At 38.7% G+C, this 18,628-nt stretch overlaps 1 long non-coding RNA gene across 1 annotated transcript; it reads left to right on the forward strand.

The window, feature by feature from the left end:
• The first annotated feature begins 9 nt into the window (after window positions 1-9).
• LOC132540240 (uncharacterized) lies at window positions 10-6,389 on the forward strand. The gene is made up of 3 exons (XR_009551448.1): window positions 10-133; window positions 589-666; window positions 4,352-6,389. It is a non-coding gene; the product is annotated as an uncharacterized LOC132540240 (long non-coding RNA).
• Window positions 6,390-18,628: the final 12,239 nt, after the last annotated feature.

Below are 18,628 nucleotides of genomic sequence, written 5' to 3' on the forward strand. Positions count from 1 at the left end.
TATTTACAGGCCACTTCACCCTAGCTGATTCAGTGTCTTTCTTACTGATCTTTCTTTGTCTGAAATTCAGTATTTTCATGGTTATTCTTGTCATTCTGGGATTCATCTACTTCTGGAGGGTATATGGATACAGGTATGAACCTAAGACTAAAAGGAAGTTATAAAAAGGAAACATCATTGTATGACTTTTGTTTATAATGTCCTTAGAAAAGATTAATGCCAGTTTGTTCCTTCAGCCTCTTCTTTGGTATAAAATCTTTGCTGCAACTGAAAACCCAGTGATTAGAATTGCTGGCAACACTGGTACAAGGCTTTCTGTTTCAGTCTAGCTTTTTAGCCTTGGACAGGCCTATTCTAGACTACCCTGTTATGAATCTATGGGGAGAATAAAGTTTAGCTGGGACTTGTGTTAACTTTCCTTTTTTGTCCTGTGTTTTGTGGGCTTGTATCCATTCCTCTTATAACAAAAATTAAGTACAAATAAACTCATTAATAAATTTATTTTCTTGTATTGATCATTAGCTACCTTATCACTAAATTCAAATTAATAGAATACAATCTGGGTGTTTCTCTCCTCTCCTCTTCCAGATCAACTAGGAATACCAAAGGACCTGGGACCACAAGAAGGCAGGACTAGAATGACTTCAGGAGCCCACGAAACCACTGGTGAGTGCAAATACATGTGGCTCGTGGACAGGAAGGAGTCTAAGGAGAGATTGAGTAGCTGTTAACAGTCTGGCAATTTACCAAATGAGGCACCAACTCCAATCTGTTTTACCAACAAAAAGATGGCTGAAAGGAGGAGAGGACTCCCCTAAGACCCACCCAATGTAACTGTGAGTCGCCATTGCTACTACCCTCAGAGGCTGGAGCAGCAGGGGGGAAGCTCTGTCCTGACATCTGGGAACAGAGAACTGACCAGGAAACTCAGGAGAAGAGCTACATGTCAGTGGCCTGGCAGTGGAGCTGTATAGTGAAAGCCTTTCTACATTGTTCTCCTGATGAAAAAACATGGTGAATAATTAATTCAGAACCTACAGACTATAAACAGGAGTTTTTTTAGAAACTCACAGGGCACAGCAGTGCTGCTTGGATTAGCAGAGAATCTGAATTGAGTCTGAAGCTTTGGATCCCTGGGGTGTGAGAGTATCTTTGCATAATCACTGTGTTACCTCTCCCCCACCTTGCTTTATCTCTTGGTCAGGAGTGAAGGATTAAGCTAAGAAGCCTACTTATAGTTTAAAAGACCTTGGGCTCCCATAGCCTACAGGGAAGAAAAAGAACAAAAGAAGCTTTTAACAGCCTCTGTGTTCCAAATCAAGGATTGAAATAATATTGAAACAACTGTTAATATCCACAACTGTGAACTCTTTAAGTATCTTACTTAGACACAACTCAATCCAGGCAAGAGTGATTAGTAATTTGAATAGTACTGAGAGAGTGACCAGATAACATACTACATAGAGTGGTTAAACCAACAAGAAGAAATATTGGAGAAATGAACCAGGACAAGAATACAACTAAAAGCCCCTCAAAGGTTGAAGCACAAAATACTGAGGTTAACATCCAAACATTTGTTAAGGAAATAGTTTCAGGAATGGGTAAAGAGTTTGAAAGAACTGTCATCAGAAATACAGAAACAACAAATGAGACTCTGGAAGAAAACATGAATTATCTCAAGGTTATTAGAGAGCTGAAAGCTGAGATAGCTGAGCTAAGAACACAACAAGCTGAACAAGCTAAAACAGTATCAAAACAGGCTAACAAAATAGATGAACTCCAGAAAACAGTAGAGGGGAGAGAGAATAGAATAAATGATGTTTAATACAGAATTAGCAAGATGGAGGATGAATTAGAGATCACTAAAAAAGAAGTAAGAGATCTTAAAAAGAGATTAAGAGATACTGAAAACAACAACAGAGACAGATGGGATGACTTCAAAAGAAATAATATACACATTATTGGCTTACCAAAGGATGAAAGAGAGGGAGGGGAAGAAAGCAGTCTTATTATAGCAACAACAACAAAACTATCAAGAAGTAAACCTAACCAAAGAAGTGAAAGACTTATATACTGAAAATTATGAGTCACTACTCAAGGAAATTGAAAAAGACACAAAGAAGTGGAAAGATATTCCATGTTCATGGGCTGGAAAAATTAACATCATTAAAATGAATATACTATCCAGAGCCATCTACAAATTTAATGCTTTCCCCATCAAGAGCCCAACCACATTTTTTTGTAGAATAGAACAAATGCTACAAATGTTTATCTGGAACCAGAAAAAACCTAGAATTGCCAAAACAATCTTGAGAAGAAAGAACAGAACTGGAGGCATCACACTCCCAGATCTCAAATTGTATTATAGGGTCATTATAATCAAAACTGCTTGGTACTGGAACATGAATAGACACACTGAAGAGTGGAATAGAATTGAGAGCCCAAAAGTAAGCCCCAACATCTATGGACATCTAATCTTTGACCAAAGTGCCCAGACTATTAAATGGGGAAAGCAGAGTCTCTTCAACTAATGGTGTTGGAAAAAATTGGGTGAAACATGCAGAAGAATGAAACTGAACCATTATATTTCACCAAATACAAAACTAACTTCTAAGTGGATCAAGGACTTGGATGTTAGACCAGAAACTATTAGATACTTAGAGGAAAGTATTGGCAGAACTTTTTTCTATATAAATTTTAAAGACATCTTTAATGAAATGAATTAAATTACAAAGAAGACTAAGGCAAGTATAAACCTGGACTACATCAAATCAAAAAGCTTCTGCACAGCAAAAGAAACCATTACCAAAACCAAGAGACCCCTCACAGAACGGGAGAAGATCCTTGCATGCTATACATCAGACAAGACTTTAAAAACCAAAATATATAAAGAGCTTGCCAAACTCAACCACAAGAAAACAAATGACCCCATCCAAAAATGGGGAGAAGACATGGACAGAATATTCACCACAGAAGAGATCCAAAAGGCCAAGAAACACATGAAAAAATGTTCCAAGTCTTTGATTGTCAGATAAATGCAAATAAAGACAATGAGATACCACTTTACTCCTGTGAGAATGTAATACATTGGAAATGGCAGCAGCATCAAATGCTGGAGAGGTTGTGGATTCAATGGATCCCTCCTGCACTGCTGCTGGGAATGTAAATTGGTCTGATTCCTGTGGAGAGCAGTCTGGAGAAGCTTCAGAAGGCTAGAAATGGACCTACCCTGTGATCCTGCAATTCCTCTCCTGGGGATATATCCTAAGGAACCCAACACACCCATCCAAAAATTTTGTGTGTACTTATGTTCACAGTAGCACAATTTGTAATAGTCAAAACCTGGAAGCAACCCACGTATCCAACAACAGATAAGTGGCTGAGCAAGTTGTGGTATTTATACACAATGGAATACTGTTCAGGTATTAAAAACGGTGACTTCACTGTTTTCTGCCCAGCTCGGATGAAGCTTGAAGAAATCATGTTAAATGAAATAAGTCAGAAACAGAAGGATGAATATGGGATGATCTCACTCTCAGGAAGAAGTTGAAACACAAGATCAGAAGAGAAAACACAAGTAGAACCTCAACTGGAGTTGGCATATTGCACCAAAGTAAAAGACTCTGGGGGTGGGGGGAAGAGTACAGGTCCAAAAAGGATGACAGAGAACCTAGTGGGGTTTGTATTGTTTTGTGGAAAACTGAGAAATGTTATGCATGTACAAACTATTTTATTTATTATCTAATTATTTATTATCTAATTAATCCCCCAATAAAAAATTTAAAAGAAGTTTTGAAAGAACAAAACAAAACAAAAAAAGAATACAATCTGAATGTAAGAGTCAGGACCCAATGGGTCTGGTTTTGTGAAGAGACTATATTTGGAATCTTTCTGTTCTTTGTGTAATGGAGCAGAATCAAGGTGACTTGTCACCAAGAAAAAGTTATAGAGGAGGCATGGTTGAGGAGAAAGTGTTCCAGACAACCAAACCCAATTTCCAGAAAACTGGGCTAAAGGCTCAGTGAAAAAAGAATAATAAAGTGATTTTTCTTGTTTGCCTTAAGCATGGAGCTAAGGGAAACACTAAGTTTATTGTAGTTATACTAAGTTGCTAAGTTGTAGAATTCTTTAGATATTAATTGTGAACTTTTTCTCATGAATTCATGATGTATAAAACTCTACACTGTGATCCAGGTCTCTGGAGCAGCTTTCTAGAACTATGTTCCCAGCTATCTGAAGACTGTTATGATTTGACTCCTAGGTTCAATTCTTCAGTATTTTCACTGAAAATTATAAAGTTTCCTGTCTCCCGTTGGCACTACTTAATTACGTATTATATGTTTTTTCCTAGAGAGAATAAAAAACATCTGGACATCAAGTTTAGATTAGATGAGATGTCATGAAAACAGCAACTCACCTTCTATTCAGTCTTCAAAATCACAGTCTTCTAGTTCAGCATCAAGTCCAAGTGATCCTGTTAGTCTGACATCTTTGTATTTCTAAAAGTCACTGTCACTGGTGTAGTGCACCAAAGTAAAAGACCATGGGTTGGGTAGGTGGTGCATAGGAGAGAGTTCAGGTCCCGGAACAGGATGGCATAGGACCTAGTGGGGTTGTATTATTGTGTGGAAAACTGAGAAATGTTATGCATGTACAAACTATTGTATTTACTGTCGAGTGTAAAACATTAATCCTCCAATAAACAAAAAAAATCTCAAAATTAGTGCAAGTAAAAAAAAAAATTCCCCAGTATAGAAATAATAATAATAATCACTGTCACGATTGGCAAGACTTGCTTCATACTCTCTTTGTCTCTACACAAGCATATACACACACGCACACTTTGTCATCATGAGGCTTAGATGATGCATGTACGTTCCTCTTTGTCCTATAGAGTTCTTTTTTTCTAAAGAAAAAGAGTGAAACAGCCATACGTTTCATCCTAAAGAGGAAGATAAGTCAGCAAATGGCAAATAACAATTTGTGAATTTTTTCCCTATATCCCTCAGGGGATGAAAGGGCTTGGAATGTGCTCTCATCTTTCCTCCTTGCTTCTCTGTCTATTTAAAATGCTAATCAATGTTTCAAAAACCAGAGCCACTATAAACAATCTCCAGTCAATGGTCAATTAGTAATTTTCACTCAGCCTTCTATTAGTGGGGCAGTTGGTCTGAAGTTTTAGTCTGAAGTTTGGATTTCTCCCTGAATTACATAGTCATAATTCAGTTTCAACAGCATCTGCATTTTTGAAAGAAATTTAATTTTATATCAGATGAACTGTTATTTAGACATTAGTCATTGAGGCAGCACTGAATGGCAACTCACCTTTTAGAGCTTCCGAATCTCAATCTTTTTTCATGTCAGGTAGGAAGTGATTAGTGTAGATAACAATACTTAATGAAGCCCTAACACCATCTAGAGCCACTGTAAACGGGAACTTTATATATTTGGCATTACTTACATTAACCCCCTAGGAAAAAAATGTCTTTTATTTAAAGGAAAAAGTTCTCTTGTAAAGTGACAGATTATTAGGGCAGTTTCATTTTCAACAAAACTCTAATAGAGAAAATGAATGCATACTACCTTGAGGATATTATATAAATAGGAGAATCTGAAAAACAGCTACAAGATTTTCAGTGTAATCTAATCACAAAAAATCTTAATTTTTGCTTATTGTCATTCCAGTATTGACTGGTGATACTATGGAAGAAGCGAAAATGGATATGCTCTAAATTAGTAATGCATCCTCTGGTTCTGTTCTTTTTATAGTATCTATCCTTCACTCCACAGGTAAATGAAAAATAGAAAAGGACATTTATTTACTTATTTATTCCCTTTTGTTGCCCTTGTTTTATTGTTGTAGTTACTATTGTTTCTCATTGTTATTGGATAGGACACAGAGAAATGGAGGAGGGGAAGACAGAGGGGTAGAGAAAGATAGACACCTGCAGACCTGCTTCACCACTTGTGAAGCGACTTCCCTGCAAGTGGGGAGGCGGGGCTCGAATCTGGATCCTTATGCGAGTCCTTGTGCTTTGGGCCAAGTGCGCTTAGCCCACTGCTCTACCACCCTACTCCCAGGGCATTTTTTAAATGATTTTTTATGAACTCGATTGGGAATAATGACCACTTTTGCTCCCATTCTATTGATTGAAATTTGTAATAAGACCACACTAACTTCTTCTATGAAAGTAAAAAATAAATCAATAAATAAAGTAACTGCCTTAGAAGTGTTGAGGGACAAAGTACCTCCCAGAAAATAAGAGTGGTTATATTGTAGGTAGGGCTTGGCAAGGTGGAGGTGGGGCTTGGGCTTTGAAAAGCTAGACCTTTGGGCTCTTGGGCTTGCTCTCTGCCGGGACCACCAACCACGATCTAAGTGTCCTTTTACTCTTCCTCTCTCTGCCTGCTTAGATCATGTAAGCTTTGCTCTCTGTGTCCAGATATCATCATGTGGGCATCTGCTCTGTTTATCTCTCTCTTTTACTCTCTCTGCCCTGACATGTGAATGTTTCAGTTTTCCCCAAAAAAGTTTAAATTGCCTGATCATTCATGCTTTCTCCTCAGTTCTTTGTTGAGATGTGTATGTGTGTATGTGGTCAACCTTATAATATTGGGGGAACAAATGCTACCTTCCCTTTTACCTTAAACAGGAGAAATAGACTTTAGCTTGTTTCTGCCTACAGCAAAGAATAGGCAAAGGTAAGATTAACATCAATTCTGTTAAGTAACTGACCTGAGTAAAAATAATATATGGCCTGGATGGTAGCACAGTGGCTAGAGTTTTAGAGTTAAAAGCAAAGATCCTGAGTTTGATCCCTGCTTTATGCCATGTACTAGAGTTCTCATTCTCTCTCTCATAAATAAACAAACAAATCTTTTAAAAAATCACTGTTAATAAATATTCCACACATACAACAAACATATTAACTTTTTTTCACATGCTCTGTTTTATTTAGTTCCTTCATGTGTGGGGCAGAGCATAGAATGGGGAAAGATGTTTAGCCATACAACGCTATAACAAATTAAAAAAATAAAAGTGGTACATGTTGCTTACTGGTCCAGTGCTTATCTTCCTTTTACTCTTTGTGGATGATGATTATATTCATGTATCCAAATCATCATTCTTTCCTCTCTCATGTAATTTGTTGGTGACTTCAGGATTTTTTCTACAAGAAAAGTGCATATTTCTCTAATCTTCCTAATTTGCTGTGATTAATTCTTTGAGGCACAGTGACATTGTACCAGTTTTAAGCCTAGATCTCAAGAATTCCTGAATTTTCCTACTTAGTATTCCATGAGAACATTTCTGGTCTACTGTGAAAAGGAAAGGGTAGCATATAGAACAGAGTTGAGTAAACCTGGCTCCATCCCCCACAACTTTGATGAGGCCAACATAGAAAATTCACTAATCGCTCATTTCCTACATTAGGAAGCTCAGTAAAGTCAGATTTTACTACCTACCTGACACTAGTAGATCCAGACATTTGAGCAATTATTTTCCCAGAGGTACTGTTACACAGCATTATTATGACATTGGGTCTCTGAGTCTCAGATATATTGCTTAGTAATATAGTTTCAATTTTATTTAGTGTAAGGATATACTTAAACTAAAAGAAATTTCAGTTTCCTATGTAGCCAAGCATGACCGTGCATAGAAAATTTTACCAAAAAAGGGGGATGGGGTGGGGGATGTAAGCATAAATCTTGAAAGATATTTTTTTTAAAAACTGAGTAAGGAAAAGGAAAGGTCTTCTTTAGTCGTATCCTCTTATGTCCTAGACTGTGACACTGATAACTAGACATCTGTTGTATGCTTTCCATTGGTTTGGTCTAGCTCTCCCCCTGCCAGAAAAATTGGTTTGGCCCCTGCTAGTTTCGCAGGCTGCTTGTCCCCACCCCAAGGGAACCCCTACAGAGTTCCAGAGTTCTTGGCGCTGCCGAGTGAGGAGAAGGATGCAGGAAAGTTCTGTGTGGTGGTTAGTTTAAGGGTCTCTCTCTGCCGCCAGAGGAGAAAGACAGGAGAGCACATGTTTGCCCACTCGTGAATAAAGATATACAACTTTCCAGTCCAGCCGTGTGTCCCTGAGTCTGTCTCTGTCTACCACCGCAACGCTAGCCTGGCCAGCTGGAGCCCCCGAAACATTAACAACAAATGGCGCCCACAGGGACCTGACCTGTGCATCTCTCAGATAAGTGAAGACAATTTGGCTACCTATGCACTATGGCCTTCTCTTCTGCTTGTGAAGAGATCTCCTAAGGCCTCTGCCCTTTCTTCACGAGACTGTTTCTCTGTTTCTGGAACATTTATCTCTGGACCACTCTGTGGTTCCCGCCCAACGCCAGCCCGCAAAAGCCCAACGCCAGCCTGCATGAGCCGGCTTTCCACTGCGTGGTGCGGGGCATTGGGCGTGGGTTCCCTCCATGCTGCTCGGCCACTGGGAGCAGGGCAGCAGACATGGCAGGGCCATGGGGCAGGGCTGCGGTGGCCTATCATGACTGCCACCCCGGGGCACCTCGGCCCGCACCTTCTGCACAGCTGGCCCACCCGCCCTCGTGCTATGAAGTCTGGACAGATCCTGGACCACCCAGAGACCGTGGGCTCCCTGCTGAAACTGGGCCCCCTGGCCGAGTTCTCCAGCATGGGTCTGAAGGCAGACAAGCTGGAGTACGCAGAGATTCGTGCAGAGATCGCAACCTGCAATTCCTAGAAGTGGAGCTGTGTGGGAGGCCCCACCTCCAGATGGTGACCCCCCAAAAAAACTAAGACAGTACAGATCTAAATTCATGTTTAAAATGACATGTCTTCACAACAAAGGTTTCTCTCCTTGTGTATTAAAGACCATGTTTATGTGTGTGTTTAAAGTTTGGTAACATAAACTTTAAGGTTAAAAATATAACTTTAAGGCTATATTCTTACCAGACAGAGTTAAAGGAAAAAGGTTTTCAACATAATTCTCATAAAGATAAAATTAACTTACATTTAAAGTCTGAGGTAAAAATTAGTTTAAATATCAATATATTTTAACCAAGTTGGTCTAAACAAAACCTGCACACACCTAGGGTGTGTCTCCATCTTGAATGGGTGTAACAAAAGGTTAAATAGACTTGTTGATATGTAAAACTCTCAATTACCTTCTCTATTAGAAATGGTAGATTACACAATGGCTATGCTAATTATTCTCATGCCTGAGGTTTTCTTTCCTTGATTCTTATGTCTACCTTTTCACATTCTATTGTTTAAAGTTTAAACAACTTTAAAATCATTCTAAAAAAGACTTCTAATTGTAATAGAGTTATCAGTTGTGATAAGCTTCTAACCTGCTACAAGTTTTATTTCATAAGTAAGTGAATTGCAGCTGTCAAGTTCTCTACAGAAAAGCAGAATTCTGATGGCTGACATTCCCCATCAAGACAGACGTACAACAATTCACCCCCTGGCAATTCTTCGGTGGACATCTGCTTTGGACTTCTATCGGACTCACTGGTACACCTCGGACACTGCACAAAACTAGCAGCTTCCCTTATGCTGCTGGGTTTCTCAAAGACTGACTGCAGCCATGCCTTGGGACTCTAGGCCTCACCCTTCCCCCATGCTAGAAAATGCCTGTCGAGGCAAGTACACCCCCCAGAGGCAGGAAATGTTTTTTTAAGCTGATAAAGTTTTTTTTTGCCCAGAGGCAAAAAATGCCCCCCTCAGGCCTTCCCTTGGCAGCACACTGGTTCTTGTTACTCACTTACATGTTTCTCCATGTTTGTGCCAGTTTCTTTTTTGAAAATGCCTGTACGTTATAAGTTTCTGTTCACCCCACACCCCTGATACTGTGGTCATTTAGTTAAAAAGAAAAGGGGGATTGTTGTATACTTTACATTGGTTTGATCTAGCTCTCCCCCCGCTAGAAAAATTGGTTTGGCCCCTGCTAGTTTTGCGAGCCCACTTGTCCCCGTCCCAAGGGAACCCCTACAGAGTTCCAGAGAAGGATGCAGGAGAGTTCTGTGTGGTGGTTAGTTTAAGGGTCTCTCTATGCCGCCAGAGGAGAAAGACAGCAGAGCACATGTTTTCCTGCTCGTGAATAAAGATATACAGCTTCCCAGCCCAGCCGTGTGTCCCTGAGTCTGTCTCTGTCTACCACTGTGATGCTAGCCTGGCCTGCTGGAGCCCCCCGAAACATTAACAACAGACATCCAATGATGAGCCAACATGAGCCATAGGTGACACTGAGATTGGAAGCTCTTCACAAAGGTGGAAAGAAATATGGGCTTTGGTTCCTGATGGTCATGGAGTTGCTATACAAACCTTAGACTAATTACTTGTAAAGTTCTTTTGTTTGAAAGAAAAGAATCTATTTTACTGTTGTTTCTGTTGTTGGGTTTACTCCATAGCTAATGTGAACTATGATTGATACAGGTGCCCAGTTTTTCCGTCTTAAGGTTTGCCGTCAATCTCACAGCAGCAGCTTATGTTCATGTGCGTTCTTATGACCTATTTTCATTCTTCTCCCAGAGATAATGAAGCACATTATATTCTACTCCTGTTCATTGTTGTAGCTTATTTTCACTCCTACTCTAGAGTTAATGAAACAGAAATAACTTCAGAAGTTAGTGATCAAGTCCAACTCTTTAACCACCTAGCCATCACAGCCAAAGAAGTTAGTGATCACAGGTATAAAAGCCATCTTTGTGAACTCTTGGGCTTGTTAATTATGTAAAGAGAAGGGATGCTTTGAACATGTGGTAGGACGGGATTTGGGAAACTGGCTGCGGTTAGAGATTACATTAATGATCAGTCAATGCCAAACTATGTGAGGACTCATTTTCCTGAATTGGGAAGATGAAGACTATTGTGGGATGTTAGGATTTCAGTAAGAAGAAACAAAGAGACTGATACCTATGGAATTTTACTATGTTAATTCTTTTACCACTGAAAGGGCCCCATTATTTCTGGAAGAAATTAATCTGAATTCATGCTTTGTGGTTTCATTTGCAAGACAGTGATTTGTTAAGGGGGTGGGGAGAAGTTCTATTTTTTGAAAGAGACAGCTATTTTCTGTCAACTTGCTTTATTCTTTTCTTTTTTTCATTCCCATTCATCCATCCTTCCATCCTTCCTTCCTTCCTTTCTTTTTGAGCCAGGTCTGACATTTTCATTTAGGTAGAGAGAGACTGGGGGTGGGGGAGGGTGGGGGTTGGGGGGAGACAACAACACTAGAGTTTTCCTCAGTGCCATGGCACTCCCAGATGATGCCAGGACTTGAATGTGGTCTATAAGCATGGCAAGCCATGCATATTACCTACATGGATAACTATCTCTCCAGACTCTGCTCAACTTTAAAAAAATATATTTTTAAAGATTTTTTAAATTATGTTTATTTATCTGATAGAGATAGCTAAAAATCAAGAGAAAGGGCGATATATATAGAGAGAGAAACAGAAAGACACCTGCAACACTGCCTCACCACTCATGAAGCAGGTGGAGACTGGGGGCTTGGCCGGGTCCATGTGCATTGTAACATGTGTGTTCAAGTAGGTGCACCACCACCTGGCCCCCTAAATCTTTTGTTTCTTTTTTTTAATATTTATTTAATTTATTTACTACCTTTTGTTGCCCTTGTTGTTTTATTGTTGTAGTTATTATTGTTGTTGTCATTGTTGGATAGGACAGAGAGAAATGGAGAGAGGAGGGGAAGACAGAGAGGAGGAGAGAAAGATAGACACCTGCAGACCTGCTTCACCGCCTGTGAAGCAACTCCCCTGCAGGTGGGAAATCTTTTGTTTTTAAGAGTGAGGGAGAGAGATAGAGATAGATAGATATAGAACACCACTCAGTTTTGGAATTATGTGGTGCTAGAGACTGAATTTGGGATTTCTCTCACACAAGTTCTATGCACTGCTACTGTGCTATTTACCCAGTCCTCTCTGTCAACTTTTTGCCCCAGCAAAAAAGATATATATTTTTTCTGTTTCTGAATACTTACATACATGTACAATTAATTAGATATAGTTTTGAGGGAAATTGGGGAGCAACTTTCAACAAAACACAGCTGCAAGCCACTAGATGATGCTTCAAAAGATTTATATTTATTTCTTTATTGGGGAATTAATGTTTTACATTCAACAGTAAATACAATAGTTTGTACATGTAAATTATTTTAAAAAATTATTTATTCCCTTTTGTTGCCCTTGTTGTTTTATAAAAAAAAAAAGATTTATATTTTTTCTGTTTCTGAATACTTATATACATGTATAATTAATTAAATATAGTTTTGAGGGAAATTGGGGAGCAACTTTCAACAAAACACAACTGCAAGCCACTAGATGGTGCTTCAATTTAATTCTTTTAACATTTTAATGCTAAAATCTACTGACCTCAGAGAGAAATCCTGAATTTTTGTTTTTCTTAATTTTTCCAGTATAGCTGTTCTTTTATTTAGGGCTTTAGCTCTGCTTGAGTAGCCCTGGAATCATAACAGAAGGAAGGGGAAGTTTTTTTTTGTTTGTTTGTTTGTTTTCAGTTCCCATATTTGGATTGTACTACCCCACCACTTAATCTTATTAGAAGCATTTTTGCTTATCAAACAAGTTAATTTTATTTTTAGGGAAAGGAGAAATGTGTAATCTCTTAGTAGTTAAGCCAAGGTTAGTACTCACTTACACCTTTAAGAGGTTTGTAGAGACCACTCAGTCACTATAAGGAGCTGCTTATTACTAGGGTCATTAGCTGCAGATGGTTGGAACTAACACAAATTGAGAGGTGCCAACCCTCTCAGCTTGCTGGGTCTAACTTTGTGCTTCCTCTCCCATCATTTTGTCTAGGCATACATGATACTCTAAAGCTGGAAGGAAACTACAGATAAACTAGGTCAACTTCCCCATTTTGCAAAAGAGGAAACTGAGATTCTCAGAGTGAAGTCACCATTGGGTGTTACCAAGAAGCCAGCTAAAGTGAACACTTGCTTTGCCTACTGATGAGATTATTCAGAATGAATTTTGCAGTTTGCTTTGTTGGAATGAAGGCTTAAGCTGGTTTTAGTTAAATTCCTTCCCAGGGTGATTTAAGTAAAACAAACACAAGATATTTATAAAACTAATTACTACTTCAAAGGACTACATGCTATTGTTATAAATTTTAAAAAAGTCACCACAGTCTTTTGCCATGTGATATCACATCTTTGAGAAGACCATTGCAATGAAGACTTTTTTTTTTTTTTTTTTTAAGTCTTATATCGGTCCTTTCTGGAATCTGAAAGCAAGAAGAAGAAAGGAGGGAGAAAACAGAAATAGAACAACAATTCAGACAGGAAAGATAGAGGATTCAAGTTTAACATATTTGAAATATCAAAGTAAAAAGCACTAAAATTATTAGTCATTGAAAATGTTTTCTCTGGTTTTAGAGAGGTGTTTTGGTGGTCCTTAAGGAATCAGGTAAAAGACAAAACAGGATAAGATTTCATTACAAAGAGAGAATTGCTTGGTCATATGTTCTCTATAATGGGGTAGTTGAAGAATTTAGCAATGAGGATGTCTCACTGTTAACTTTTAAAGTCTCTTACAGTAGTCTTCATGTGACTAGTATTGTTTTAAAAATAAAGGAAGTTGGGATACTAGCATAGTGGTTATGCAAAAAAAGACCTCCATGCCGGAGATAACAAATGTCCCAGGCTCAATCTCCAACATGACTTTGGTTAGTAAGTAAGTAAGTAAGTAAATAAATAAATAAATTAATTAAATTAAATTAAATTAAATTAAATATCAATAAAAGAAATAAAAGAAGGAACCGCACCCACACTCTGAAAGACATATTACAAAGAAGACAGCAGTTGGCAGGGAGACTAACGAAAAAGTAAGAATGACTAAGGATTGGTCACAAATTCAAGGTTAAGGGTAAGAACTGACAAGATGTCAGCAGGGCAGTAGGGAAAGGAAAACACTTAACCTACCATTTTTAAAATGCCAGGGAGGGTATTAAACTAACTTCTTTCTTTCTTTCTTTCTTTCTTTCTTTCTTTCTTTCTTTCTTTCTTTCTTTCTCTCATTAGTGATTTACAAGACTATAAGGTATTAGAGGTATAGTTCCACTCCATTCCTACTACCAATGTTTGTTCCCCCACCCTGCAACAACACCCACCATAGTTCTCCCAAGACTTTAGATATGGGCTGACTATATATTTTTTCAGGATCACACATTTCCATTTTGAGCTTTATATTGCTTAACCAAAGCACTACTCAGCACTACTCTGGTTTATGGTGGCACCAGGGGTTGAAACTGGGAGCTCTGAAATTCAGTGTGGAATTCTATTGCATAAATCTCTGGGATATCTCCTTGAGCTTGAGCTATTTTACTTTAACATTAAAGAGAAAGATTCTTCTACAAGCCTGGATCCCTATTGTAAGGATGATTTGGATAAGGACTTCACAGGCTACCCAAAGAGTTGCCATTTGAATTTTGAATAGTTTTGAAGAGTCAGGCTAGATCTAGGGCCCAAAATTGACTTGCCTACTTATATGTAGTGCATGGCTTATAATTTTATGAGTTAGAAGAAAGAAACAAGAGCTGAGAAAAGTATTTCATTTGGGGAGTGTGCTGTTCTGCCATGTGTGCAGCCTAGGATAGAGCCCTGTTTCAACTGCACTGAAGGAAGCTTTTTGTAGTTATTCTCTCTCTCTCCCTCAAACATTTAAAATTTTTTAAAAATATTTATTTATTGGATAAAGATAGCCAGAAATTAAGAGGGGAGGGGGAAATAGGGAGAGAGACACCTGCAACACTTCTTCACCACTCGCAAAGCTTTCCTCCTACAGGTGGGGACCAGGGTCTCGAACCTGGGTCCTAGCGCACTGTAATGTGTGCACTGATCCAGGTGCACCACTACTCAGCCCCTAGTTCTTTTTTCTCTCTGCCTCTCAATCTCACTCTTTCTGTTTGGAAAAAGTCAGCCGAGACTGGTGAAACCCCAGGGGAAAAAAAAGAAATTAAAAAACAGAAAAAAATCATATAGGGATACTGAGACATTTTTAAATCCCTAGTGAAGCTTTCTCTGCTTAGAACATGAAAACTTAAGTCAGTTAATTCTTGTCCTGAACAAGCCACGTGTCCAAAATGGATAGTCATTCCTTTGATTGTTAACATCAGTCTGTTCACACTGCTGTTACAGAATCATTACTAGATCTTAATGGTCTGCTTTTTTCCCCCCCCATCCTTCTCACTATGATAACTTTAAGGATTGTACTTTATTTAATACTTGACTCACATTTTACTTGACATATATATTTTTATATTTTTTAATATGCCAGACCACTAATGTGTCATGAGCAAAGGCATAAATTTTTTCAGTATGTATAAAAATGAGTGCTCCCTACCTGCAGGGGGTTCCTTTCACAAGCGGTGAAGCAGGTCTGCAGGTGTCTGTCTTTCTCTCCCCCTCTCTGTCTTCCCCTCCCCTCTCGATTTCTCTCTGTCCTATCCAATAACGACAGCAATAACAACAATAGTAATTACAACAACAATGATAAATAACAAGGACAATGAAAGGGAAAAATAAATTTAAAAATGAGTGTCGAAGGCATGAGCAACTTAAATAATAATTCAACATCCATCTAGGTTTCTGTGACAGATAATGATTATATTTTGTTTTATCATTTTTCCATTCATTTAGCTAACCCATAGAAATGTCAGGCATCATGTTAATCTCTAACGATTCACAGATACACCATTCTCTATTGACACAAATGTCATTTTGCCCATCACAATGCAAATTGGGGATTTTCCAGAACTTTAACACCATTTGAGTTGTATGCTCTTCCTGGTTATATGTGACAAGCTGGTGGCAGACAGAACTACAGTTCCTGTTATAGACATATAGACCAGAACAAATGAGAAAGCATTCAGGTTCCCATTCAGCAAGTGCAATTGGACACCTATCCAAGAGATAAAAATAATAGTGTGTGACTTCCCACTATGGGTCTTGACTCTTACTGGGTCTTGGACAGATCTGCTGAACCACAGATATTATCAGGCACACCATAAGAGAGTAGAGTATGGGATTAGAATAAAATTGGGATTTTATTAAGAGATCTCAGCTGGAGGATACCTATGAAGCCTTGATGAAGGAGATGGTAATCATTAAACTGAGTTTTAAAAAGATGTCCACGTCTATCAGCAGGTAGACCAGGACAGGAAGAAAAACCTGCTGGGACACAGTACAGTATTGGTAGACACAGCGAGCAGGGATAGGGCATATTTTTTTTAGGACACTGGAAAAACTATATTATCTCACACAAGTCCTACATTTCACAAAGTCATCTGGGGACAGAAGATTGCTATCTATTAAGAATGCCAGGAGAGTTTTGCAGATCCAGCATGTTTTGATGAATTTATAATGTTTGTTGAACAGAATGTCCAAATCTTCTAGCTGATTCACCAACACTGATTTTAAGATCAAACAAGAAGCCAAGAACATCAGTTTATTCAAAATAGAGAAACAGAGGCCAGGACTGCTTAGCCTGGAGAGGCAATGACCTTGCTAACATCACTCACCTCTGGAGGATCGAGCATGGTCAATGTGATCGGTCAAGTTAGTAGAACTGAGGGGCCCTTCTTCTTATGCTGGCATTCCCTGGTGAAATGTAAAAATGAATCTTGGTGGACCAGGCATTGGCACACTTTGTTGAGTTCACACAGTACTATGCAGAAGGGCCCAGTTTTAAGACCCCTGCCCCCACCTACTCTGAGGAAAGCTTCATGAGAGATGAAGCAGTACCTTATCTCTCTTTCTCTTTCCCTGTCTGTCTCCTCTACCCTCTCATTTTCTCTCTGTCCTCTCAAATACCAGAAAAATAAAAATAAAACAAAAAAAAGTTAAAAAGAAAGAAAGAAAATGAACCTTGCTCCTATCCAATTGAAGAGAGGATAATCTATGTTTGCACTATTAGGAAACGTGTTTAGGAACACAAAGCTTTGTAATTCATTCAACCTTCTTTCAAATGCCTCTTATGCACATATTGACAGATAGAAAAATAAAAATGACAATGTGTCCTTCCCAAAACCATTTTTCCTATCTAAGACTCAGAAACCACACACACAATGTCACAGATACATATTCCCATTTCTAGTCGTATCTCCTTTAGTGTAAAGCTTCTATACATTGAAGAAAGAGTTCATCAGTGGTACGGGAATCACCAGAAGGAAGTAGATGATTGTCTCTGCACCCATAGAAGATTTCATGGGACTAAGTAAGAAATTTGCAAATTTACTAAATGGGAGGGAGATAAACAAATACAATTTCAAAAATCAGGAGAAGAAAATTAAAACCAAATAGCGAACAAAAACAGTGAACTTCCTGCAAATTCTAAGACTCTTGCAGGTAAAGAACAGCTGTTCAAATTGCTGTAACTCTCTTTATTGAGGGTTATGCTTCTGGTAAAACAAGACTGTATGCAAACATGAGATTAATTATTCATTTTTGGTTCTTAACATGATGAAAATATTTTACTATAATACACCTGTTCGAATTCTTAAAATTTTTTTATTATCTTTATTTATTGGATAGAGACAGCCAGAAATCAATAGGGAAGAGGGAGATAGAGAGGGAGAGAGACAGAGAAATCTACTTCACCATTTGCAAAGCTTTCCTTTTATATATGGGGGGCCAGGCTCCAACCCGGGTCCTTGCACATTGTAACATGTGCGGTCAGTCAACCAGATGTGTCACCACCTGGCTTCCCTATTCAAATTCTTTAACTAAAATTATTATTACTATTATTATTATTTTGCATCAGGGTTATTGCTGGGGCTCCCTGCTTGAACTACGAAATCCATTGCTCCTGGCGGCCATTTTTTTCCATTTTGTTGCCCTTGTTGTTGTTACTGTTATCATTGTTCTTATTGATATTATTGTTGTTGGATAGAACAGGGAGAAATCACGAAAGGAGGGGAAGACAGAGAGGGGAAGTGAAAGATAGACCCCTGTAGATCTGCTTTGCTACTTGTGAAGCAAACCCCTGCAAGTGGGGAGCCCGGGGCTTGAACTGGGATTCTTATTCTGGTCCTTGCACTTTGCACTAGGTGCATTTAACCCACTGCTTTACCGCCCTGCCCCCTAACTGTAATTTTTATGGAAGGTGAACAAGAGCTGTAAGGAATAAAGTGCAACTAACACCAGGGTTTTTCTATGTTTCTTGAAAGTCGCTTTGTTTATTATGTAACTTCCTGGAGTTCCCTGAGGATCAGGGGATCTAGAGAAGAAACAAGTTTCTTATATGGACAGGTCATGCTGTTAGAAAGACAAGATTAATTTGTTGCTGACAGCTTGTGAAATGAATGTAAGCATTTCTGAAAAACTCAGTAGGAGATGATTAGCTGTCTTGTGTCTGACTCTGAGGCCTCAGAATTTATTCGTCACCTATGCTTTCCCAATTTAAGGCTTTTGGCCCAAGGTCAACATCTGGGACTTAACACTTTGAAAAGCCTTCCCACAGACTTTCTTATATTCTACACAACGGAAAACCACAAGAGACCACTATCTATAAGACGTTGAGAACCCAGGAGCTGCTCAAGATCTCACTTCTAAGAAACTACAGTAAATGTCTTGGGACTAGAAAGAATGATTAAACAACTAGCATTCCAGCAAGA

This window comes from Erinaceus europaeus, chromosome 9, assembly GCF_950295315.1.
Source record: "Erinaceus europaeus chromosome 9, mEriEur2.1, whole genome shotgun sequence".
In the NCBI taxonomy this organism is placed as follows: Eukaryota; Metazoa; Chordata; class Mammalia; order Eulipotyphla; family Erinaceidae; genus Erinaceus; species Erinaceus europaeus.